Here is a 16,930-nt window from a genome sequence, read left to right as displayed (position 1 = left end):
AGTGGGGGCTGAAGAGATAGTACCATAGAGAGAGTTCTTGCCTTGCGCACGGCTGACCCCTGGTTCAATCCCCAGTATTCCATATGGTTTCCTGAGCACTGCCAGGAGTAATCCCTGAGCATTGCTGGGTGTGGTCCAAAAAATAAATAAAGAGAAAAAAAAACAGAAGAAGAAAAAGTTTAGGGCCAGTGAGATAGTACAGCCGGTTAGGTGATTGCCTTGCATAAAACTCATTGAGGTTTAATCCTTGGCACCACGTATGGTCCCCTGAGCACCACTAGCAGGGATCCAAGTGCAGAGCCAGGAGTCAGCCCTGAGCATAGTCAGGTGTGACCCCCAAACAAGCCAAAAAAGCTGCCCTGGATTGCACAGCGATAGGGTTTTTGGATACTGGGACAGTTGAGGCCTTCCATATGGAATCCCGCCGCCTAGCCTAATCCCACAGCCCACAGCCATAACTGGAGGATTCCAGGGCTAAGGGCAGAGCTGAGACCTTTTGCCATATAGCTCATGGCTACTCCCACTTAAAGATCTGTTTGTTTGGGGGTGATGGCATCAAACCTGAGACAAAGAAACTGAGGCCCAGGACCCTTCTATTTTGACCTTCAATTTTCAGGAGCACATGGCAAAGACAGATAAGAAAGAAACAGAGGTCAAGCTATGAATCTGGGTCCATGAGGAAGGCAGGCAGTCTCTGCCCTTGACATTGGTTAGGAAGAAGAAGACCCAACTCTACCCTCCATGAGCATACAGGCTTTGCACTGGCAAACTGGTCCGTTCATGTTAAGTCTTTGAAGAAATGGCTTAAGAAATCAAAGAGGGCCAAGAGTGGCATCTGGAAGTTCTTAGTTCCTGCACATAAGAATTTTATAGGTTCTATGTTGTGTAGCAGCGTGATTACAAGTTGAGAGCAAGGGATGTTCAGTGATGAGAATGGTAGCATCCATGGCTGGCGTTCTTTCTTGTGGTTCTAATTCAACTGTGCTCTCCAACTTTTTCCATCCATAGGAGAACCCCAAAGGAGTGCCCTAGAAAAAAATCAAGAAATTGTCAGGGTCTAGTAGATGAAAACCCTTAAGTCTCTAGTGAGAAATGAAAATTAGTTACCTGTGGAGTACAGAGAAGTGATATTAACCAGACTCTTATGAACCAGAACATAAATATAGTGTCAGAATATGCTGTCATTAGACAAATCTTACTGTTCTATACAAAAATCTAAGTGGAGTGTAGTGGAATCATATAGAGGGAAGAAAAAAAGATATGTGTAAAAGACCTGAAAGAAATTTGGGAGAAAAACAGCCTAATTTGTACTCATTTCCTTTTTCTAGGGTTTAAAATTGTAGAGCCTTATATTAAAATAAGGAGAGATGAGAGAAATTTAAAAATTTTCTTAGCAGAAGGTAATTTTTATTTGCAGCAAATATTTGTGAGTTAATGAATGTAAACCTTCATTAAAAGGGAGAGAAAATCAGGAGCAAAAAGAGAGAGAAGTAAAAATCAAGGTAATTGATTTTAAAAATTCAAACTAAATCTGTCTTAAAATATTTAGTGTTTCCATCTTAGAGTATGTAGTATTTTATGCTTTTCTTTGGGAGGGGGACTAATTTGAAGTTAGACAATTCTTTCTAAAGGAAGTTTAAGGTTTGATCTCTTTTCTCTCTCAGATGGCTATTGAAATTTAGATTATAGAAACTATTATAAAGCAGACATTATTATGTATTAGGAAATATGTTAAAACAGATGAGAATAGTGAATCAAATATATTGAAAGAGTACCTAAACTACTGAGTCATAAATAAGACCCACAAGATATGTCAATGGGAGAACATGACAGTTTTAAAAACTAGTATCTTATGATGGTCTGTAATAAAATTTAAAGTTTAAAACGGGATGATTTTTAAAGTGGCAGCATTGATTTAACTTAATTATATTTAAGGCATGCTGTCTGACATTCAAATAGCTGTCATCCTATTATGATTTTTCAGAGAGCAGAAGTAATCCTAATTGCTCACCTCTTTCTTTTTCATTTCTATAGGAAAACGTCAGAAGTTTTATCTCCTGAAGACCCTTAGAGCGTTCTTTAAAAGGTGACCTTTTTTTCATCTATAGGTAAGGAAATATTTTTCTATTGTCTAATGCATCTCCTGAACTGAGAGTATTTCAGTGAGAGCAAAGAAATAACATGTACTTAACATTTTAACATTATAACTGATGTTAAAATAAAACAATCTGAAGTTGATGGAAAATAGGATTTGTAAGTTAAATAAAACAAATTAGTTAGAATTTTTTTTTTTATTGAAATAGAGCCATCTTTGGGGAAGAAAATGAGTCCCTTTTTGTTGCACTTTGTGATAGATTGACATGATAGAAGGGGTTTTTTTGGAGGAAAAAATATTTAAAACAGAATTTAAATTATGTTTAAAAAATTAGAAATCAGAGGACGTTCAGATACTAATATATTCTTAAACTTAAATGTCTAAGTCCTGGTATTGAAAACTAGTCTATTTTGATAAATTTTGAAAGTCTCCTCACTGCCTTCAAGCAGGCCAATGAATTAAAGTTAATAAGATTTGGGTAGTAACAGAGAAGCTTAAACCCTAGAATATATTCACAGGCTAAGGGAAAACTGCTTTGAGGGTTGATAATGTAAATCTAAACAATATGTTTAATCAGGCAAGAACCTGTCTTTTGTGTGTTATCTCTTTTCATTTGTTTTGTATTTAGTTATACTGGTAACATCAGAAAAGAAAAAACAGACTAACTTTATGGCCTATTAGAATATTAACAGTTCATCCTATTAGGAGCAGTGATTTTATTAGTAGTTTACTTGGAAGAAAGTATAGATTACCCATATGAAACTCAGACACTTTTAAAACAGACAAACAGAAAATGCAATTAAAGCATCTAAATATTTGGAGCTGCTTTGCAGTATTTTATGACATGAAAAGAATACAAGAAGTAGTTATAGAAATTACACATAAAATATGTTGTAGGAGATGTGAATTTGTATATTCCAGTATTGTCAGTGATATTACATTTGGAAAAAAAAGCAAACTGCAGTTTTTGGTTTTCTGCTAAAATATGTCCTCCAAGGTAACAAAAATTCTCCTGCTTTTAATTACATTAATAATACAATCAAATAGGAGCATTTAAAAATCTTAGTTTAGAAGTTTAAGTCTTTTAGAAATACATGTAAAAAATTATGTGGGCAAATAGAATCTAAAACCTTTAGGATAAAAATCCTAAAGGTTGGTTTGAAATTTGAAGAATTCATTTCTAGAATATTTTTTTCTTTATAAAGACATATTTATGTTGCATATATAAGCTAAGATTTAGTTAAATTAATTAGGACATGCTAAACTTCTAAGTTTTTGAAAAGAAGTATTGTGATACTATTTTAAAAAACATAAAATGGTTTCTAATGTAATCTTTAAATAAATCCATTTTAAAATGTCACATTTCAACTCTTATATTTCGGAGGAGAAAAGAAAAGAAAAGAAAGAAGTGACTACTGTCTTCTTATGGAAAATATTTTGTGGCACATTTTATAGGAAATGTATGAGGAGATTACTTTCATTTTTGGCTTGTTTTTGAGTCTTGTTTATGAATCACATATTTTAACACCTGAAGAATAATATGTAAAATAGGTAGTACATTATTATAGTCTGGTAGCTATTAAAAATAGAGGGGAAAATAAAACTTTGCCCAGCTCAATTTTAACTAAAGTGTTAAGTGAAAATTGGAAAATCTACAAAGCTAAAATAACACATTGAGCCAAAATATAAAACATAACAGATATATGACATTTCCTATCTTGGCGTTAAACCATTTATCGTAATTGTTAATGATACTACTTGCTACAAATGAGAGAAAAAAAGAAATGAAGGAAAATCATTATCTTATTGCAGTTTACTAGATCAAGAAGATACTAATAAGCTAAATGTAATACTAAGGAACATATTCAAAATAGAATTTTGTTTATTTGTGATGAAAATTTCTCTTTTCAACAAGATTTTGGGGGTTTGTGTGTGTATTAGCATTTCTGAGTCCTGTGATTCGAAGTTCCTCCTATTTTTGAGTGTCCTTTCAACTGGAAAAATGTTTTTTGTGGAAAATTCAGACATTGTATATATTTTATTTTTATATTTGAGTTCTAGAAAGAAAAAAATGACTTTGGGAGAATTCTAGTTGTTTTAAGGCATTGTATCAAAATCAGAATGATTATTTTGTCTGTCAATGACATGTCTGGGCACGTCGCAGTTTGTGCAAATGTTTCTTGGACATTTAATTTATATCGATGATGCAAGGATCTTTGTGATTATAATTACTGGAATTAAGAGAAATATATTTCAAAGAAATGTACTTTAAAACTTATTTTTAGTTAAAATAAGGAGGATTTTTAAGGAGCTTTTAAAAATAAGATCTGATTGTGTGATTTTCAGAAAGAATGAACTCTTAGCTTATTCTTCAATTGTATTTAAAATGTTTCTTTGCTATTTGTTGATGTCTTAAAATGAGATAGGAGTAAAGGTGCAATATATGCTATTACTGATGATTTTTCAATAGTGAGAAAGGGAAAGCAAAGCTAGTTGGCACCATAGGGGTTTTTCTATTTAAAAGATTAACTTGAAAACAAAAATTTCCTAGAACTAGTTTTTGGTATTTGGACTTGTTTGGAGTTGCCAGAATTTTCTAAGTCAATATATTTGATGAAACGTGTCTTATAAAATGGAGAGATGTCGAACATTGTGGCCAATTATAGGATACTTTTTCTCTCTTGTTGATTCGGAGGACTTAGGAAACAGATTTTTCCACTTAATAATATTGAACACTAAAATTTCTGTGCTCTACTACTTCAGAAAAATATCAGAAAATGACTTCAGGAGAAGGAGAAATTAATTGAATATAAATATCCTCTTTAAAGGATAAACATGTGGCACAGGGGAGAGTGTTCTGCACGAGAACAAATAGTTGTTGGTCAGGGATCATTTTTCTGGACAGTTTGAGATGGCTTGTGTGCTAGAGGCAGGCAGTGAGAGAAGAGCACTGTAACTGCTCCACCAAATTTGCAAAGTTTTCTGGGGCTAGCCAGGGTGAAAAAGTCGGTGCAACAATTGGGTGTTGGGAGGTGGGGAAGGAGCCGAGCTCGCCTGCCCTGGCGCCACGAGGGGGTTAACTGCGGCGCGCCCGGTGCACGCCGGGAGTTGTAGGCCACGGGCATTGTGGGAAGTGTCGTAAAAGTCGTCCGCGCTTTCCGGAAACGGCTATGGCCGCCTCCTGGGCGCGAGATTTACTGTGGCTCTTCCGGACGGCGTCGGGGGGCTCAGAATGCCGTGAACAGCCCCCCCACCTCAGCTCCAGGCCGTCTGGGGCGTGTTAGTGATGGTCTCGGGGTGGGGCGGACGGTCGCGAGGGCGTGTTGTGCCTAGGCAGGGCCAAAAGGCCTGGCGGGGCCCCGGCCTGCGGGCCCTGTGGCTTCCAAGTGCCCCGGTGTGCAGCGCCAAAGAGTTTTTTAGGTGTGTGTGTGTGTGTGTGTGTCCGTCCCTGTGGCTTGCCCCGTTGTGCTTCGCCAAAGAGTTTTTTTGGTGTGTGTGTGTGTGTGTGTGTGTCCATGTGTCCATGTGGCTTGCCCCAGTGTGCAACGCCAAAGAGTTTTTTTGGTGTGTGTGTGTGTGTGTGTGTGTCCATGTGTGTCCATGTGTCCATGTGTCCATGTGGCTTGCCCCGGTGTGCAACGCCAAAGAGTTTTTTTTGGGGTGTGTATGTGTCCCTGTGGCTTCCAAGTGCTGAGTTTTTTTCGGTGTGTGTGTGTGTGTGTGTGTGTGTGTGTGTGTGTTCGTCCCTGTGGCTTCCAAGTGCCCCCGTGTGCAGCGCCAAAGAGTTTCTTTTGGGGGGTGTGTGTGTGTGTGTGTCCCTGTGGTTTCCAAGTGCCCCGGTGTGCAGCGCTAAAGAGTTTTTTTTTTTTTTGCTGTGTATGTGGTGTGTGTAGGTCGGGGTGGGGTGTGTGTGTGTGTGTGTGTGTGTCCGTCCCTGTGGCTTCCAAGTGCCCCGGTGTGCAGCGCCAAAGAATTTTTTTGGTGTGTGTGTGTGTCCATGTGTCCATGTGGCTTGCCCCGGTGTGCAACGCCAAAGAGTTTTTTGGGGGGTGTGTGTGTGTGTGTCCCTGTGGCTTCCAAGTGCCGAGTGTGTGTGTGTGTGTGTGTGTGTTCGTCCCTGTGGCTTCCAAGTGCCCCCGTGTGCAGCGCCAAAGAATTTCTTTTGGGGTGTGTGTGTGTGTGTGTGTGTGTGTGTGTGTGTGTGTGTCCGTGTGTCCGTGTGTCCGTCCCTGTGGTTTCCAAGTGCCCCGGTGTGCAGCGCTAAAGAGGTTTTTTTTGGTGCGTGTGTATGTGGTGTGTGTAGGTCGGGGTGGGGTGTGTGTGTGTGTGTGTGTGTGTGTCCGTCCCTGTGGCTTCCAAGTGCCCCAGTGTGCAGCGCCAAAGAGTTTTTTTGGTGTGTGTGTGTGTCCGTATGTCCATGTGGCTTGCCCCGGTGTGCAACGCCAAAGAGTTTTTTGGGGTGTGTGTGTGTGTGTGTGTCCCTGTGGCTTCCAAGTGCCGAGTTTTGTGTGTGTGTGTGTGTGTGTGTTCGTCCCTGTGGTTTCCAAGTGCCCCCGTGTGCAGCGCCAAAGAATTTCTTTTGGGGTGTGTGTGTGTGTGTGTGTGTGTGTCCGTCCCTGTGGTTTCCAAGTGCCCCGGTGTGCAGCGCTAAAGAGTTTTTTTTTTGGTGCTTGTGTATGTGGTGTGTGTAGGTCGGGGTGGGGTGTGTGTGTGTGTGTGTGTGTCCGTCCGTCCCTGTGGCTTCCAAGTGCCCCGGTGTGCAGCACCAAAGAATTTTTTTGGTGTGTGTGTGTCCATGTGTCCATATGGCTTGCCCCAGTGTGCAACATCAAAGAGTTTTTTTGGGTGTGTGTGTGTGTCCCTGTGGCTTCCAAGTGCCGAGTTTTTTCGGTGTGTGTGTGTGTTCGTCCCTGTGGCTTCTGCAGCGCTAAAGAGTGTTTTTTTTTTTTTGGTGTATGTGTGTGTAGGTCGGGGTAGGGTGTGTGTGTGTGTGTGTATGTATGTGTGTGTCCCTGTGGCTTCCAAGTACACGGTGTGCAGCGCCAAAGAGTTTTTTTGTTGTGTGTGTGTGTATGTGTATGTGTGTGTAGGTCGGGGTGGGGTGTGTGTGTGTGTGTGTAAGTAGGTCGGGGTGGGGAGGGGGAGATGTGCCTCATGCCCTGTGACCCTCCCCGTGTGTCCCACGCCCGGTGGGCGCTGAGCGTGTGGTGCACGCGAGCTGGTGGGTCGTGGGGTAGCGCTGGGGTCTCTGGACTGCCTGGTGCGATGCTTTCTGCTGGCTCTTGGCCCTGGCGGGCGGTGGTGGTGCGGGGGGGGGGGGGAGACTTTGCCCTCTACCCCCTTAATGTTACAGTTCCTAAGTGGTGGGGGGGCGTGGTGGGGGGGTGGTCACTCTTTCCTGTATAGCTAGAGGGGCACTGGAATCCTGCGGAGTTGCACGGTTTGGGGTGCAAAAGTGAGTTGAGAACTGAGCCTTCCCCAGGAGCTTTGGGGGCCAGGGCACTGGACTCCGGCATTTGAGTGCTGGGCAAAGTTGTCTGGGTGCTTGTGCAGGGCGTCAGGTTGCTGCTGGGACACTTTTCGGGAAAGCAGAGCAGGGACCGCCATCCTTCCTGACTGCCACCCTGCATGCCCCAGAGCCTAGGATAGTAGCAGCCGAGCCCAGCCAAGTCAGGTCTGGCCAGTGGCTTGAGGCAGGCTGATTCTGCCTTCAGCTAGGGTCAGTGGATTTCCCCTCCGTTTTGTGGCTGTAGATATCAGCTGGGCTTAGCTGGTCTTGAAAGGCCTTGTTGGAGTAAAACCGGGCACTTGGAATAAGGGGCAGTAATGGTTTTGGAAATCACTCATTTGATTTTAGTTTGGGTGGGTGGGTTGGGGTACAGCTACACAATAAAAATGCTTTATAGAGAGTGGAGTGGTGTTGGGGAGGCGGGGGATATGTTTCTGTTGTGTGTTGGTACTTTAGCGCTTATAAGACGTGTATCTGTGGGCTGGGGAGACAGCTCAGAGGTCTGGCCCTTTCAGTTGGCAGAGGGAACCTTTGGGTTCAGTCCCACCTGCCCTGCGTGGCCTCCCAGAGCATCACTGGGAGGGATATAAAGACCAATGCGTGTTTTGTTGTTGTTGCGGTGGTGGTGGTGGTGGTTCAATCACTTATGTCCTTTTCTGCTCAGTGATGAACTGGGCTCTTGTGATTCCTGTGTTGTCTGAGTTCCCTTAGTGCTCAATGCCTCAAGAATATAGGAATGGCAGAAAAAGGGCCAGAGCTGAGTGGGTTTATAAATCGACAGACTAATTTTGTTGGCTTTCGAGTGTCAGGAAAGTTATTTCTTTTCCTCTGACCTAACTCTAGTAAGTCTTAGAATATTAAATTTACCCACTGAAAAGATTGCAGGGGCAAGGAGTGTCTATAGCAGTGCTGGGGCCAAGAACCTAGCCTTAGTGATAACTTGGCTGGGCCGTGTTGGCCTAACAGTTCAGTGCTCAGGGCAGTAGGGTTGAGGGAGGCCAGGATCACATACACACACACACACACACACACACACACACACACACACACACACACCCCTCAGCAATACTTAGGCGCCGCTAGTGATGTATTTGGTGTTCAGGGGGCCATATAGTGCCCTAGGACCAAACTGGGGCCTTACGTGTGCAAGGCATGTGATCTAGTCCTTTGAGTGCCCTCCTGGCACCCAGGTATACCTTTTATTTTGTTTCAGGGTTACATCCAGCAGGGTTTAGGACTTACTCCTGGTTCTGTGCACAGTAATCACTCCTGGTGGGGCTCTGGGGAAACCATATAGGGTGCTTGGGAATCAAACCCAGGTTGGATGCATGCAAGGCAAATACCCCACCTGTTTTACTATTGCTCCCCAACCCCCGAAACTTTTTAAGTGATTTGTAATGCCCAATCTGTCCGAATTCATTGTGTTTGGTGATTTGATAAAAGCCTGGTGAGTTTTTTTTTTTCTCATGGAACTGTGTGGTTAGAATATGGAGATTTGTGGAATTTTTCAAAACCAACCATTAAGCACAGTTCGTTTTGTCTTTGGGAATAGGGGCCCATCAGGTGGACCATGCCGTGCTGGGGATGGGCCCAGGGCCTTCAGCATGTCGGGCATGTACTCTAGCCTATGAGCTGTCTTCCCAGTAGCAACAACAAAAGTTGGGGGGAGAGGGGAGAGCATGGTGGTGGAAAATAGCTCCGAGAACAAGTGCAGAGGCCTCGGGTTTCACTCTCAGCATGGCCTTCGCACTGCCAGTAGTACACCAGGATCGGCCCCTGGGCAAGGCAGGAGTGGTCCCAAAAATTAGGGGGGAAGGAAAGGAATAATGGCGTAAACTTGCCTTACATGCTGAAGGCCCTGGTCCTATCCCCAGCACCTTGTACTTCCTGGAGCGCAGGGCCCAACTCAACCAACTCACACCCTACAACACTGATAAACCAGGAGCAGCACACCAAATCAGATGGGATGTAATGTAGTGGAGAGGGCATCCAATTTTGATTAACAAAGTATCAACATAGAATACCTGTAACAACATCTTAGCTCTTATACAAATATTATACACAATCTTCACTTTCTTCTGAGGAAACTTTTTCCCCCCTCTGATCATTCTTATTTTAAACAAAAGGGAAACACAGAAATTCTCATTTATATGTTTTTACACTATTTTTTTAGGGGGTGGGCTTTTTGGGTCACACCCAGCAATGCCTAGAGGTTACTTCTGGATCTGCACTCAGGAATTACTCTTGGTGGTGCTCAGGGGACCATATTGGATACCTGGAATTCAATCTGGATGGACCTAATGCAAGGCAAATGCCCAGCCCACTGTACTATCACTCCGGCCCCTTGATTATTCTTTTAGCAAATTATAATCACTCTATCACTGTATCACTGTCATCCTGTTGTTCATCGATTTCCTCGAGCAGGCACCAGTAACATCTCCATTTGTCCTAGCCCTGTGATTTTAGCAAGTGCCACATTGGAGGCTCCTTCAGGGTCAGGGGAATGAGACCCCTCATTGTTTTGGCATATCGAATACACCACGGGGAGCTTTCCAGACTCTGCTGTGTGGCAGGATACACTTGGTAGCCTGTTGGGTTCTCCAAGAGTGAGGACTTGACAATAAGAGTAGCTACTACTAAAGATGGGAGATGGGGGATCTGGGTGGAGGAGGCCCAGACCCGATCTGAGCAATCCCGATCTCAGCCCCAGGTCCCATACACCTGGGTTCCTCTGCTGGTACCTTCATGCGTGAGGCTCATCTGAGCATGGCTGTGGCTGGTTCCGGAGGTCTTCAGCTGCCGGGGCTCTGCTCAGGGTGGGTAGGGAAACTCAAACCGCCCCCTTCCAAGGGGCCCCAGTGAGGACAGCAGGAGACTCTGCGCTGTTCTCTTCTGGTAACTGGGTTTTATAGTCCCTGGGTCTTGGCTGTTGATGGGATAACACGGCGCCGGGGGCAGTTGGTAGGGGTAATGCCTAGCTACTGGAAGATGGGATATCTGGGTTGAGGAGGCCCAGTCCCGATCTGAGCAGGTTTGGAGATCTCAGCCCTCGTCCCACACCCTCAATATTAAATAAATTAATGAGGGCCTGCTGTGAGGCAGGCTTAAAGGGGTGGTTGGGAAAATTGTAGATAATGGTGCTGGAAAGGTGCTGTGGTGGTGGGATTGGTGATTGTATATTGAATGTCTGTAACAAATTGTCATGAACAACTTTGTAAGCCAGTGTTTATATAAAACGTAAGGGGAAAGTTAAATAAATTTTTTAAAAATGATTCCTCTGTTTGTTCAAGCTTCGGTGTCCAGAAGAGATTGTTTCAATTTGATTTTGCAGGGCAGACACCTTCCCCTGTGTGCCTACTGTACTTTCTGGCCAGCCTGGTGGACGGAATCGCCTGAAGGGGTCCCTGGGAGCTGTTTCTGTCCCCACCCTTTACCCCCAATAATAAGATTTTAACTTCTTTTGAGATAGGAAACACTTCATTTGTTAATTGTTTATTGATTCGTTTTTGGGCAACCCAGACCCAGGGCTTACTCCTGTGCTTCTGGATCATGCTGAGACAGGAAACTTTCAGTGGTGATGCTCAGGGGCTGTTCCTGGCTCTGCACTCAGGGAATCACTCCTGGCGGTGCTCGGGGAACCATACGAGATGCCGGGAATGGAACTCCTTTGACTACTAGCTGAAAATTAAACTTAGAGCAAATAAAACTGCTAGTATATTTTATGTGAGGAAATTGAAGTGCAAATGATCTTGAGATATGCTGTAAATCAGCAGAAAAAGATAGAAGGATAGTTCTAAACCGTGGGGTTTAGAACAATTCACACCCCTCACCACCAAATCAGAAATTAATCTGGCAGATTGTATTTTTGAATGGGTACAGCAGTGTCTTCCAACTCACTTGTCCTCACTTGTGCAAGGCAAGCACTTACCCAGTGTACCATTGCTCTTACCCCGTGGAAACATTTAAAGCATTTAAACATTTAAAACATTTAAAAATGAAGTCTCTTTGAACCTCAAAGTGCAGGTTTTGCATACCAGAGGCCAGGTTCGGTCTCTGGCATTGCCCAGTCACTCAAACACTACACCGCTGGGGGCTGAGCATAGCACAGAGGCCCAGGAGTAGCCCCCTGCCCCCCTCCCCTAATAAAATAATAGTAAAAAAAAACAAGAGTGACCAGCTTGTTCCTTTGTAGTTAGTACTATCCAGAGGCGGAAAGCAGTTTTCAACCCTTCTATAACCTGTAGCCAGCACCTACCTACACAAGGGTCCTCTAATGGGCAGTTAACAACCACTGAGGGAGGTCAGTGGTTTTCATCCTCTTCGTGTCTGCTGATCACTTGTAGAAAAGCAGTTGTTTAGACAAGGGTCTTCTCAGTACATTTCCCACTCACAACCTGGGTCAAGTGGAAGATGAAATGGCCACACAAAACATTCACTGCCAGAGCAATGGAACATTGGGGAACGTGCTGCCCTGTGTACAGCTGACCCGGGTTTGATCCCGGGCACCCTATATGGTCCCCCGAGCACTGCAAGGAATAATTCCTGAGTGCAGACCCAGGGATAAGCCCTGAGCATGCTAGGTATGTCCCCTCTCGCCCCCCAAAAAAATTTACTAGTAATTATGTCATAGATTCATTTGGATTTTACACGATCTCATACATGATCATACATGATTTTACATGATTGCAATGTACCACGTAAGAAGCTAGTGTTAGAGTATATGTGGTTTGTAAAGCAAACAGACCCATTGGGTTAAGGGTCAAATGTCCAGATTGAGGAAATGGCTCAAGCGGTATAGACCTTGCACTTGCAGGGCTCTGGGTTTGCTCCCCAGCACCCTGCAAATAGCCCTGCTGGCCCCTGGGCAACACCTAGAGTGGGCATTCTTGTGCTCCCACCAGCACTGCTTGAAGACATCCAGGTCCCAGAGCACCTCCAGACGGGCACCCATCACATACAATAAGTAGCAACAACAAGTGTGACATGACATCAGTGATTTTAAGTATTTCTGTACTTTGAACACTTGACATCCAGTTATTCATCTATTTGCTCGAGTGGGAACCAATAATGTCTCCATTTGTCCCTGTCCGCGTGCTAGTGTAGCCCAATGGCATCTGCTCGTTCTAGGAACATGAAGAGCCTCATGCCTTCGTCAGGGTCTTGACGAAGAAGACTGACCATCTCGTAGGTGGACAACCACATGGTCTTTTAATATCCCATGGAATATAGTGGGTAACTGCTCTACTCCAGCAATCATCTCCAAATCTCATTACGTATGCAGCCCATCTGATTTTTGACGCCTTGGCAAACGAGACAGCGTCCCTGATTCTTGATCATCGAGGGAGGTTGGAACACCGGATTCTTTCTCTCATTTGAGTGAAACGTGATACTCCAAGCATAGCTCTTTCGATTCCTCTTTGGGAGACCGGAATAGTTCTCATCCTGTTTTCGTAGGGCCCAGGTCTTTGAGGCATATGTTAATGCAGGAAGAACAGTGAAATCAAAGAGATGTTCCTGGAGCTGGGGGTTTTTCTTCCTGTTAGCTATTTCTTCGATGCTCTTGAAGGCATTCCAAGCCTCTCTCTTCCTCCTGCACAACTCAGTTGCCAGGTCATTCGCCATGTTGATTTCTTGACCTAGGTACACATAACTTGCATTTGGAGACGTTTGTTCTGTTGAGAGTGAATGGAACGTCAGGAACGAGACTGTTTCTAATAAACATTGTCTTTGTGAGATTCAGCTGGATTCCTACCTTTCCACACTCACGGTTGAAGTCGGCCAGTATTTGTGCCGCTTGGCTAATGTTTGGCGTTATTAGAACGATGTCATCAGCAAAGCGGAGGTGGTGTAGTTGCTGACCATCTATCTTCACTCCCATTCCTTCCTAGTCTAGTCATCACATGATGTTCTCAAGAGTGGCACTGAAGAGTTTCGGTGAAATGGTATCACCCTGCCGAACCCCTCTATTGACGTCAATGATCACCTCCCTGTAGAATGGTGAGATCCTGGTGGTGAATCCGTAATACAGCTCACAGAGGATCCTGATGTATTGAGTTTGAATGCCCTGATTGGCTAGGGCTTCAATGACCGCTTCCATCTCAACAGAATCACAGGCCTTCTTTAAATCAATGAACGTTAGACAAAGCAGCATCTTGAACTCCCAAGAAACCTCAATGAGCTTGGTTATCATGTGGATATGGTCGATGGTGCTGAATCCTTTGTAGAACCCGGCTAGTTCACATGGTTGTCCTTCATCTAGTGTTCTGCCAGTCCTATTCAGGATGACTCGAGTGAACAGCTTGTAGATGACAGGCAACAGGCAGATCGGGCGATAGTTGCCAATGTTGTGGATGTCCCCCTTCTTGTACAGTAGTATAGTCCTGCTGGTTTACCACTGGGATGGAAACTTGCATTCAGACAGGTAGCATGTGAAGAGCCGAGCCAGCATATTGATAAGTACTGACGACAGGTTCTTCAGGTGTTCAGGTCTGATCTTGTCTGGACTGGGTGCTGTTCGTTTCCTTACTGACGAAATGGCGTGTCATATTTTGGAAGGGAGAATATTGGGAATGACATATCCATCTTGCGGAATTTGGTATGTGGGCAGGTGAACGTGGCTATCAAAAAGATCTGAGTAGAAGTCATGGATAATCTCCATTGCCCTTCTGGAAGATGTGATAGATTCATCAGGACGTCGGAGGGCAGTCATCTTGGTCTTGTAGTTGGCAAAGGACAGGCGGATGTTGCAAGTGCTTTTCCTGGCTTCTGCTGCATCTACCAGCACTGCTGCTCTTCTCTCTTTGAGGTCTTCCTTTATCACTTCTCTGCACTGCTTTGCAAGCTCGGACATTCACTTGTGGTTGTCTTAGGCATGCGCCGAGCAACGTTGGCGAATAAGCTCAAGAGTTTTCGAAGACAGGCATTTTTTTGTGGCTATCTCTCTCTTGGCGTTCTTCGCACAATCATGGAGGTGCTGAACCAGTCCATCGTATTCCTCGTTAATGTTGTCAACAATGGCATCTTCCTGTGTTGCAGCAATAGTGCCACAGAGCTCCCAGTTGGTGGTCATTCTGGGAGTTCTCTTCTTAAACTTTGCAGCCCTTTCTTCCCACTCTGTGAAGTAGAATTTTGCACGAAGGAGACAGTGGTCTGATCTCGTTTGGAATTTTGGGACAACAGAGACATCGGTCAAGCAAAACTGTCGATTGAATATGATATGGTCTATTTCGTTGTGAAACTGTCCACCAGGAGATTCCCATGTCCAACATTTAGTTTCAGCCTTCTGAAACTGTGAGTTACCATGGATGGTCTTGGTCGACATGATGAACCCAGACAGTCTCTCACCCTGTTCGTTCCATTCTAGGTCATGGGTCCCGATGTGGAGTTCTTCGGCTGATCTTCTTGGTCCTATCTTGGCATTAAAATCACTGACAATGATCTTGTAGAAGGTGTGGTCTTCTTTATAGAACTTCTCCAGCTCCATCTAGAACTTCTAAATTTCTCCTTCATGATAATTGGATGTTGGTACGTAGACAACGAAGACAGAAACTGCCAGCAGTGAGCCACATCTATTCAAGTGTAATCATCCGATTTGGGTTGTTAGGCATTCGAATGAATCAATGCTCATGGCCAAGTTTGTGTTGACAAGAACACCGACACCACCGATGCCTCTTTTATCGCATGTTCCGAGGAACAGTTCTTCTCCAGTGTCGAAAACGGCGTGATGTGATTGATGCCTTCTCCTCTCAGTCAGACCAATGATGTCGTACTTGATCTTTCGCACTTGCACCATCAGATCCTCAATGGATGCATCTGATACCAGCGTATATGCATTGAAAGTACAAACAGTCATTTTTGTCTTTCTTCATTTTGGCAACCTAGTTTGGCCTTGAGATTTTATCAGCCTCTCTTTCCACATCCTTCTCAATGCTACTGTATTGGTGCCTCCTTCAGGGCCAGGGGAATGAGACCCATTGTTTTTACTGGTTTTGGCATATCGAATACACCATGGATAGCTTGCCAGGCTCTGCCATGTGGGCGGGATACTCTCGGTAGCTTGCCAGGCTCTCCAAGAGGGATAGAGGCTTTTGGGGCAGCCTCTAATTGCCCTTGTAGGTGTTCCCATGGTTCAAACCATATTTAAATTCTATCAAATACGGTGCGTCAATCTTGGAAGATGGGTATTAAGTGTCTTATGATGTGTGCCTGCAGTCTGGAAAGCATCCTGGAGCATGGCGGCGGCTGAGTAATGGAGGTAGTGGAGGTCTGCCGTTTCTGTACCTAACTTGTTGAAATCATTTCACCTTGGAATTCGAACTTATTCTCTAGTGGGGTTCATATTGAAATAGTGACGAAATGGCTTCACCTTTGTAATATCCTATGGTGCATATCATTAACACTTGAGGTATTTAGATTTAAATCATCTTTCATCCTAACATGGTGTTTGTGTGTGTATGTGTGTGTGTTGGTGGCTGGGGGAAGTGGGCAGGGATCAAAACCAAGATATATACAGAGCATATTCTCTACCGTGGAGCTTTCTAATGGTTGGAGAATTAGTATAGCAGATAGGACACTTGCCTTACACATATCGCTAACCAGGGTTCAGTTCCTGCACACTACCAACAGGGGTTCAATCTCTGCCCCCCTAAACCCCACCAGGAGTAAGCCCTGAGCAGAGATGATTGTGGCCCAAATACTATGGGGTAAAAAATAAAAGGCCTTCCCAGGGATGCATTCTAAAAGTAGACTATAGACCGAACATGACTGCCACTCAGTGCCTCTTTTGCAAACCACAGCACCAAAAAGGAGAGAGAGAACAAAAGGGCATGCCCTGCCACAGAGGCGGGGGGGAATGGGGGGATGGGGGGTGGGAGGGATACTGGGATTTGTGGTGGTGGAGAATGGGCACTGGTGGAGGGATGAGTAGTCGACCATTGTATAATTGAAACCCAAGCACAAAAATTTATAAGTCTACAACTGTACCTCATGGTGTTTCACTAATAAAAATTTAAAAAAGTAAGCCTGAGAGATAGTAAAGGAGTACTTGCCTTACACGAGGTTGACCCTGGTTCAACCCCCAGCACTGCATATGGTCTCTTGAACACACTTCAGGAATGGCCCTGAGAACAAAGCCATGAGTAAGCCATGTGGCCTCAAACACCCCCAAGGGGGAAAAAAGTTAATTGTGAATGAAACTCTTAATATATCTTACCTAAGAAAACTGAAGTGCAGATGATTTTAGATGCACTGTAAATCAGTAGGAAAAGGTGGGAGTGCTAAGCCATGGGTTGACAATTCAGAGTCTCCCCCAAAGTCAGTAAATAATA

The sequence above is a fragment of the Sorex fumeus genome, unplaced genomic scaffold, assembly GCF_029834395.1.
Source record: "Sorex fumeus unplaced genomic scaffold, SorFum_2.1 ptg000007l, whole genome shotgun sequence".
NCBI classification, from domain to species: Eukaryota; Metazoa; Chordata; class Mammalia; order Eulipotyphla; family Soricidae; genus Sorex; species Sorex fumeus.
Note: the sequence above shows the minus strand (reverse complement) of the source record.